Genomic DNA, 9,556 nt, shown 5'->3' on the forward strand with positions numbered 1-9,556 from the left:
TTTGTGGGTGTTTGGGATAGGCATGAAGAATCAATGGCTACAGGTTTTGCTGTTTTTTCCCTTAAGGTGATGTTTATTGATTGGTTTGCGTCAAGCTCATAAATGCTTTTAACTGGTTGGATAAAAGGTGTCAGATCTTAGGACTGAACAGATCTGACTGAGAAGGGTAGGTAAAGGGGACCCAGGAGAAGCAGTAACCACAAAGATGAGAAGATTGCAGGGGGTAGTGGGGTGACATTTTGGAGAGGGCTTGGTGAAAGGCCTTGATCCGAAAGGGGCGTTACTTCTGACTGGAGGGGAGGCATGTGACCAGGGGTGAAGGGGCTGAATCTGCTGTCCCCCAGCCCCAATTGCCAAGTGTCGGGTGGTGTACTTGCTCCATTTGTGGCTGTAGTCTGAAATCTTGGATTTGTGGAATCCATGGCTCTGGGGGCTTTGGCAAGGGGTTGTACTCCTTTACTAGAACCTGAAAGAAAAGAGCCAGTGGTCTGGTAAGGAAAGTATGAGGAATGGAGGGTTTATGCCTTCAGGTTTTCATCATGGTGGTTCACAGGTGGTTTGGAATGGAGGATTTGAGGTAAGGGGCATTTTTAAGTAGGCACTGAATGGAGGCTGAAGGCATGCCTGGAGGCAGCAAAGGGTGCAGTAGGAGATGCAGTCTTCCTGTAACAGCTAGGGTGTAGGAGCAGAGGAGGCCTGGGGTGACCAGCAGGCAGGTGAAGCCAGGGACAGGAGTGGGGTAAAAGGTGTGAGGTAGGGGAGTGCACAGGGGTTAGTGGTCAAGTTGAAGTAACATCTAGGAGGTGATTTGGGAGCTAGGGGAGTGTTCTGGTTTGCTAATGCCGATCAGCAAAACATCAGAGATGGATTGTTTTTTCTAAAGAGGGTTTATTTGGTTACAAAGTTACAGTCTTAAGGTCATCAAGTGTCCCAGGTAAGGCATCAACAATAGGGTACCTTCACTGAAGGATGGCCAATGGCGTACAGAAAACCTCTGTTAGCTCAGGGCATGTGGCAGGCATCTTCTTGCTCCCAGGTTGCATTTCAAAATGGCATTCTTCAAAAATGTTGCTGTTGGGGTGTTTTGTCCTCTTAGCTGCTCTGAGGTCCTTCTGTCTGTGAACTCCTTGTATACTCCTTATATACTCCAGTGATCCAATTAACACACACCCTGAATGGGTGGGTAACACTCCATGGAAATTATCCAAACCTTTCACTCACAGTTGATTGAGTCACATCTCCATGGAAATACTCAAAAGAATTCCCATCTAATCAACACTAATATGTCTGCCCACACAAGATTGCATCAAAGAACATGGTGTTTTGGGGGACATAATACATCCAAACTGGAACAGGGAGTGTCAGAGGCTGAGGTGGTGACACAGCTGCAGGGGTCTGAGTCAAGGTTATCAAAATCACAAAATGGGAGTTTTCCTATCTGGGGCTCAGGTAGGGCAGCTGGTGTTCATTGAGCAGTAGCCTCTTTGGAGAAGGATATTGTGATTAACTCTAGGTGGGCTTGTTTTGCAGGGAAACTCCTTAGACCCAGGGATGTTACAGAAATCACAAACTGGCAAGTCTGCCTGCGAGTTTTGTTGAACAAGCATAGCATTTTAAAATGTGGCAAATGTTACATAAAAATCCAGTTTTCCTGCCTGTTGGCAGAAGGGCAACAGGGGTCTACCTTCCTGCATGCTGACGGTGGCAGGCCTAGAGGGTTGCCTGCGTCCCTCAGGATAGGTGTTTGCTCTTCAGGCCCCCATGGCCGCCTCCACAGCCTCCTCCAGCCAGCCTCCCGTCCTCATCTACCTGCCATTTGTGCTTGTTCCCCCATCTGCACACTTTTCTTTCCATCTAGTCCCGCTGTGTCTCCTTGAGCAAGTCACTTGGTCCCTGGATTGGGTTAACCTCTCTTTAAATTGGGGCTCCCAGGGGTACCTTCTTTGCCTACCTGACATACAAGGCTAGTTTAAGGATCAAATAAAGTAGCATCGTTGAACAGTTTGGAAACTGAAGTGCTAGGCAACTGTTTGACAAGCAAGGATCTGCAGGAATTTGATTTAAATTGTGGACAACTGTGCTATTGAACCTTGAGATTCTTGGAGACTCAGCCCTTTTTGGCCCTGACAGTAACCAGACCAAGCTGCACTGTCAACGGGCTTTGAAAAAGCCTTCATAAACATGCAAAGTTGACTTTGCTAAGAATAAACAGTGAGGGAGCAAGTACATACCTTCTTCAACTTTTTCACTGGTGGTAAGCTGTGACTTAATGAGAAGTGGTAGGGGCTATTGAAGAGGCCAGCGAGGAGAAGCTAGAGGTGGGTCTGAAAAGGGGGCAGTATTAAACTTCGGTGAATACTTGGGGGTGCTTTACAGCTTGCCTTAGTGCTGCGGCCGAGTTCCATTTGCAGCTGCATGTGCTACAAATAATTAGGCGGCTTTTAATAATGCTCTGCTTTCTTCCTATCTTCCTGGGGAAGTTCATTATTTTGAACTCCCTCTAAAGACATCATCTTACAGAAACACCTACTCATGGAATGGAGTCAGCCACTTCTAAACTATAAATTCTCTATTCTGCATAATAACCCTACAAGGCAAGTCTCGCTGGACCCAAGTTGGAGAGAGTTTAGAGTAGTTGAGCAACTCACCCAAGGTCATTCAGCCACTAAGTGGTGGGGCTGGGACTGGAATGCAAATTGACTCCAAAGCCTTAATCACTGTTCATTTATTCATTCAGTCACTCAGTAAATATTAATTAAACAGCTGTTATCTGTTGGGGATATAATAGTTACAAGACTTTGTGTACCTACTCTGTGCTGAGCAGCCCCTAGTTGCTGTGGGGTTGTTGAAGTATTAGATGGTCAGCTGAATTCCCTGCTGTGTACCAGTCCCTGTGCTTGGTGCTGGGGAGATGGATAAAGAAGCTGTCCCTGCCCTAACAGCTCAGAGGAGTTTAAGCAAGTTACCCACGGTCTTGTGGCCTGGCTGGTGTCCCTTACTATGAAGTAGCAGAAAGTGCATAGTTGTATTAAGTTACATGGTAGGAATCTAGACACGTGAAAGTCAGTGCAGGAAGGCTAGGTTTTGGAAGGCTTCTGGAGGAAGTGATGCCATTCAGTGTAAGAGACAGGATCTGATTTGGACACACAGGAGCAGGGGACTCAGTTGAGGCTATGAAAGATGAAAAAGAAGGCAGGAAGGTAGGAACAAGCAGGCATCTGAGGCAAGGCCAGACCAGTCATTCTGCCAAGGGAGGGATGGGGGCAAGACTGGTGGATGGGGCAGAGTGGGCAGATAGGCATTTGCTTCATGAATCAGTGAGATGGAAGGCCCTACATGACTTTGTTGGCTTCCAGTGGAGTTTTGCACGATGGGTTTCTGGTAGGAGAAATTCCATTTCAAAAATAGATTTCAGGTTGGCTGTAGGAGCATAGAAGTATTGCACTTCATTCATTTGTGCTGGCAAAGCAGAGAGGTTTCCTGAGTTCTGAGAACTCTGTAATGTGTGGTGCAGGGAGCTTACACACCTTCACACATTCATTCATCTAACCTTCCCCATCCACTCATCCTTGAACTTCCTATGTGCCAGACATTGTGTTCCATCTCTGTTCTCAAAGAGCCCAGTGTGGGAAAAAGACACTGGTGAACAATTTCAGTGGTTGGGGTGCAAATTAGGTCCTGGTGAGAAATGAGACTGAGAGGTAAGCAGGAAACAGGCCAGGAAGGACCTTGTATGCCAGGCTAAGGGGCTTGTATTTTTATTTTGAAGGCACTAGCACATCACTGAAAGAGGTTCAGTTGGGAAATGGCATAGCAAAGTCTGTTTCGGAAAGATTTCCCTAGTTAGATATTTTGGCTAAATAAAGGAAACACTGGAGAATTAGATATTCAGCTGTAAATTGCATGTCCTTGTCATGTGCTGAGTTCCTCACTTCTTCAGTTTGACAGCTCCTCTTGTTCCACAAACCTGTGCTCATCAAAGGTTAAGTGTAGGATGAGTTGGAATCTGAGCAATCTAGCTTGGTAGAAAAAGGACTAGACCAGGAATTGGGAGACCTGGTGCCTGATCCCTACTCAGCCACCAACCGGCTAGGGCCATGGATGGGCAAGGCACTTCCCTTTTCTTGGCCTCCCTTTCTGACTATCTTAGGTACAAGGGCTAAATGAGTGTTTCTCACACCTGACCCCAGGGGCTTTGTTAAAAATACAGATTCCCAGCTCTCCTGCCCTGATTTTCAGAGTTAGCAGGTCTCCCAAGAGAAGTTTTATCAACTTCCCAAGTGATGCTGTTCATCAGCCGAGTTTGGGAAACTTTAGGCTAAAGGTTCTCTAAGGTCCTTTCTGCTTCTGAGAATTCTGTGTCTCTTGAGTAGGAGGCATGGTTGCTGTGCTCAAGAAGGTGGCAAATGAACAGTAATACTACTATTATTACAGCTAATAAAAAATAACGATGAGGTTAGCTACTATTTTTTGAATGCTTACTATGTGCCAGGTACTGTGCTTAGTTCTGTTGCATGAATGATCTTATTTAGCTTTTACAGCCACTCTATGAGGGAGGTACTATTATCCCTATTTTATAGATTGGAAATTGAGGCTCAGGGGTTAGAGCTTGGCCAAAATTACCCAGCTCTTACATTTTATGATAAGCCTGGGGCATTTGTGGAAAGTCTCACTAAAGGAGATAGAACTTGTGTTGAGCCTTGAAGTGGTTTTCAGAGTGTGGTCCCTTACACGCAGCATCAGCATCACCTGGGAACTTGGTAGATATGCAAATTCTCCGGCTCCATCCCCAAGCTACTGAATCAGAAATAGAGTGGTGCCCAGCAACCTGTGTTGAAACAAGCCCTCCAGATGACTCTGATGCAGGCTCAAGTTTGAGGTCCACTGAGCTCAGGGGAGGGGAGGATGTTCCAGCTGTGGAGACCAAGAAGGGCAGTGTTACACACCGCCCCAGTCACTGGCAAAGAGAAGCTTTGGTGGAATAAAGCGATTTGATGCGCCACACAGGCGCCCGCGAGGGGGCACTGTGGGCACGGACATGGAGGCTGCCTGCTTTGTTGTCACGGCAGTTACCCGTGCGGAAGTATGAAAAAAGCCTGATGCCAGATCAACTGGAGAGGTCACTCTTTCTTCTCAGAGAAGGTCTAATGGGGGTGGTAATCTTGTTTATAGGATTCGGCCCTCGTAGGGAAGCTGAACCTGGAAGGCTTTTGCTGCCCACATTGCATGGCGAACTCTACCCATCCATGCTGCAATCTCTCTGCAGATCCTGTATAACCAGCATCCTCTTTTGTAGCTGTCCTGCCTAGGGGCTTGTGGATTCTATGGGGAGGGGGGAATTGTGCTAGAACCCCAGGGACCCGGTTCTGGTTCAGTGTTCTTTCCCTGACACCGTGATGCTTCTGTCTGCTCTGACATCTTGGGTGTGGGAGTGCCTGCCTGCAAGCCTTCGCCCTGCACCGACCATATTTTGTGATCTCAGGCAAGCCCCCTTTCTTCCCTGGGCCTCAGTTTCCTATACTGAAAATGAGGGTTGAGAAGGCTTTTAGTATCTCTCTCCCCACAAATAAAATCCCACCTTTGGAAGTGGAGGAAGAAACACTTGTGCTACTCATGGAACCCAGGTTGCAGGAGAGTTGTAAGCCCTGCTACTTGACGTCCACCTCCTGTATCCTTCTAAGGAAACACTTCCAGGGACTTGGTGCAAGGCAGTAAGGTGGAACTTATAAAATTGAATTTTTTTTTAAAGAGAAGTCCAGATCTTTAGACATCCAAGATTTGCCTCTATAATTTCTCTTCTGCATTGCTTGGAAAGAGGAAAGAAAGATTTACACCTGGTTCTCCTCCTCTCAGCTGAGTGTGTATTTCTGAAAATACACTGCCTTGGAGGGAGGGGCTGTGACATTGTTGGGGGGCTTCAGCATTCACCTCAATAATCCAGAGATTGGCATCCTACACCTCATGGTGACTGCTCAACCCCTTGCTCAGCAGAGCCTCTGTGTGGGCAGGAGTCTCTGGAATTGTGTTTGCAGAGAGCTGTAGATGTGCACAGATGTACCTTATGCACAGTGTAGGTATATTCCAGAGCCATAATGTTTCTGGTCCAGCCCTCTGCTGGTCTCCACCATCTATGGTGGGATTCAAAGAGTTCAGCTAGAAACTGCTAAACCCATAGGCAAACCCCATTGCACTTCAGCTCTTCTTGGTGGTAGAACATATCAAACAAAATGCCCCTTTCCAGGAGGCCTCCTTGGGGGAGAAAAGGAAAGCTCTTTTGCTAATCAGGCCCTTCCATTTGCATGCAGGTAGTGCTGCATTCTCTTCTGTCTATGGATGAGGTCATGGAGGACCAGAGAGGTTAGACAACTTGCCCAAAGTCCCTCAGTTCATTAATGTAGTCCTCATACTCCCCTGCCACTACCGGGGAGCCATTTACTACTCAGGAGCCATTTTCATATATTCTTAAGGTTACAAAACACTAAAGTGTTGTCTGGGGTACCTTTTCCATTCTGTTCAACTCATTCCCCTGTGCTGTCTTGCAAAGTCTTGCTGGTACAAAAATGTTTCCTGGGAGGCTGAGAGTTGAACTGTCTACTGTTGGTGCTCACTGAGCTGGCTTGGTCATTGGTTTGGGTAGGAAGCATTTAGCTACAAGTAACTGACATCTCAACTTAAACTGCCTTAACCAATGAGGACATTTATTGGCTTACATGAGAGGCCATCTAGATACAGAGAGGATTTCAGTGTTGATTGATGCAGCAGTTCAACAGTGCCATTAAGGACCCAGATTTTTTCTGTCTCTCTGCTTTGCTACTCACAGTATTGGCTCCATTCTGTAGGATGGTTGCCTGTTCCAGTTGGGGCTAACAGGGCTGGGGCTAGAGTGATGTGAATGAGACATGTATGATGCAAAATCTAAGGGGTCATACATGTCAGGCTGTGCGAGTACAGGGTCAGCACTTCCACACCCTGAGAGTGAGAGCCTCCTTAGATGATTTACTTATTTGCCTCCCTAGATTTCATACCCTAGACACCTCACTTGCCTCACCCTAGTTCTTGCCTTGAGGGCTAAATGTGCCCCTTCAACATGTCTGATGGGAGGGAGAAAACTGCCCCCCCCCCACCTCCTGCTCCCCTTGCTTCAGTTAGGGTAGGCTAAGCTGCTTGAACAAATAGACCCAAGATGTGATTGGCAAAATCTCAACATAAATTTATTCCTAATTCTCCTAGTAGTCCAAGGCGGGATGTTGCTGCTCTGTGAGCAGCTATCCTCTGGGTGTGGTGATTCAGGAACCTAGACTCCTTTCATCCTGTGCCTCTGCCTTATTCAGGACCTGAGTGTAACCTGAATCCACCTGGCAGAATGGGAAAAAGAGATGGCTGAGAGACCACCCATTCTCTACAAAGTCCTGACCCGAAGTCACCCACATCATTTCTGCTCCTGTTCCCTTGCTGGGACGAGTCTCCTGGGTACACTGACCAGAAGGGAGGCTGGGACATGTAGGCTTGCTTTCGCCCAGGCAAAGATCAGGGTGGGGAGTGGTTCTGGGGGACGGAACTACCAGGCCTTGCCACAGCAGGAAGAAGAAGTGGATGCTTAGGAGGGACCCTGTGAACTGAAGCCATTCAAGCAAAAGGGGGAATTTGTTGGTGGGAAAGCTGGGAGGTGTCTAACAGCACCTGAGAGTAGGAAGTGCAGGCAGCCTCCCTGGCATTGGGACTGGAAAATCATTCCTGAAAAAATCACTCTTCCCTTTTTTCTTCTTCCCCCTCTTAGAGTCTAACCTCTCTCTTTGCTTTCTTTGCTCCCCTTTCTTTCCCACAATGACCCACACAGGCTTCCTTTTCTAAGCAACCAGCAAATACTTAGATCCTGCACCCTATTTGTTAGTTCCCAGCAAAGTTCCACTGGCTGATGCAGCCCAGGAGAGGGGTCCATTCCTGGTCCTTCCAGTTCTTGGAGCTCACCCTCCACTTAGCTGGGCTGAGGCGCACTTGGTGAGAAAGGGTGGAGGGAGGGGGCTACTACCGTGTTCACTGCTCATGCTGCCAAGATTCCTGCCTCTCTCTCTGCATCAGAGACAGGCAGGCTATCCCATGTTGCCCCCACCCCCTTTTTTGGGATCGAAGTACCATAATATTCACTCTTTTAAAGTATACAGTCCAATGGTTTTCAGTGTTTTCAGAGTTGTACAACCATCATCACTCTTAATTGAAGAACATTTTCATCACCCCAAAAATAAATCCCATACCCATTAGCGTCACTCCCATTCTTTCCTCCTCCCCACCACCCAGACCCTGATACCCACTAATCTAATTTGCTGTCTCTATGGATTTACCTATTCATATAAATGAGATAATATAATATGTGGTCTTTTGTGACTGGTTTATTTCACTTAGCGTAATATTTTCAAGGTTCCTCATGTTGTGGCATGCATCAGTACTTCATTCCTATTTATAGCTGAATAATATTCCATTGTATGGGTACATTGCATTTTTATTTATCCATTTATCACTTGACGGACATTGGGTTATTTCCACTTTTTGGCTACTATGAATAATGCTGCTATGAACATTCCTGTACAAGATTTATGTGAACATATGTTTCTATTTTTCTTGGATTTATACTGAAGAGTGAAATTGCTGGGTCATATGGTAACTATGTTTAAAATTTTGAGGAACTGCTAAACTATTCTCCAAAGTGGCTGCATCACTTTACATTCTCACCAGCAATGAAAGAGGGCTCCAATTTCATTATCCTCACCAACACTTGTTATTGTCTTTTTAATTTTATCATCCCAGTGGGTGTGAAGTGTTATCTCACCATGGTTTTGATTTCCATTTCCTAATGACTAACGATGTTGAGCATCTTACCTTTTCATTTGTTTGTTGGCTATATGTATATCTCCTTTGCCCATTTTTTTCACTTTTTGATTGTGATTTATAGAATTTGCCATTTTAACCATTTTTAAGTGTAAATTTCAGTGGCATTAATTATATTCACAATGTTGTGCAACTATCACCACTATCTATTTCCAAAATTTTTCATCACCCAAAACAGAAACTATATTCTTCAAGGAATAACTCCCCATTCCCCTTCCTCTGGCCTCTGGTAACCTTTAATCTATTTTCTGTCTCTTTGAATTTCCCTATTCTAGATATTTCATATAAGAGGAATTATACAATATTTTGTGTCTGGCTTATTTCACTCAGCATAGTGTTTTCAAGGTTGATCCATGTAGCATGTATCAGAATGTCATTCCTTTTTATAGCTGAACAATATTCCATTATAGGTATATACCACATTTTATTCATCCATTCATGAGTTGATAGATAGTTGGGTTGTTTCCATTTTTGGGCTATTGTGAATAATGCTGGTAGGAACATTTGCATACAGTTTTTTGTTTTTTTGTTTTTTTTTAATCCCTGTTTTCAATTTTTTTGAGTATATTCCTAAGGGTGGAATTCCTGGGTCATGTAGTAGTTCTATGTTTAACTTTTTGAGTAACTGCCAACCTGTTTTCTATAATGGTTGTACCATTTTATATTCCTATCA

The sequence above is a fragment of the Choloepus didactylus genome, chromosome 15, assembly GCF_015220235.1.
Source record: "Choloepus didactylus isolate mChoDid1 chromosome 15, mChoDid1.pri, whole genome shotgun sequence".
Classification (NCBI taxonomy): domain Eukaryota; kingdom Metazoa; phylum Chordata; class Mammalia; order Pilosa; family Megalonychidae; genus Choloepus; species Choloepus didactylus.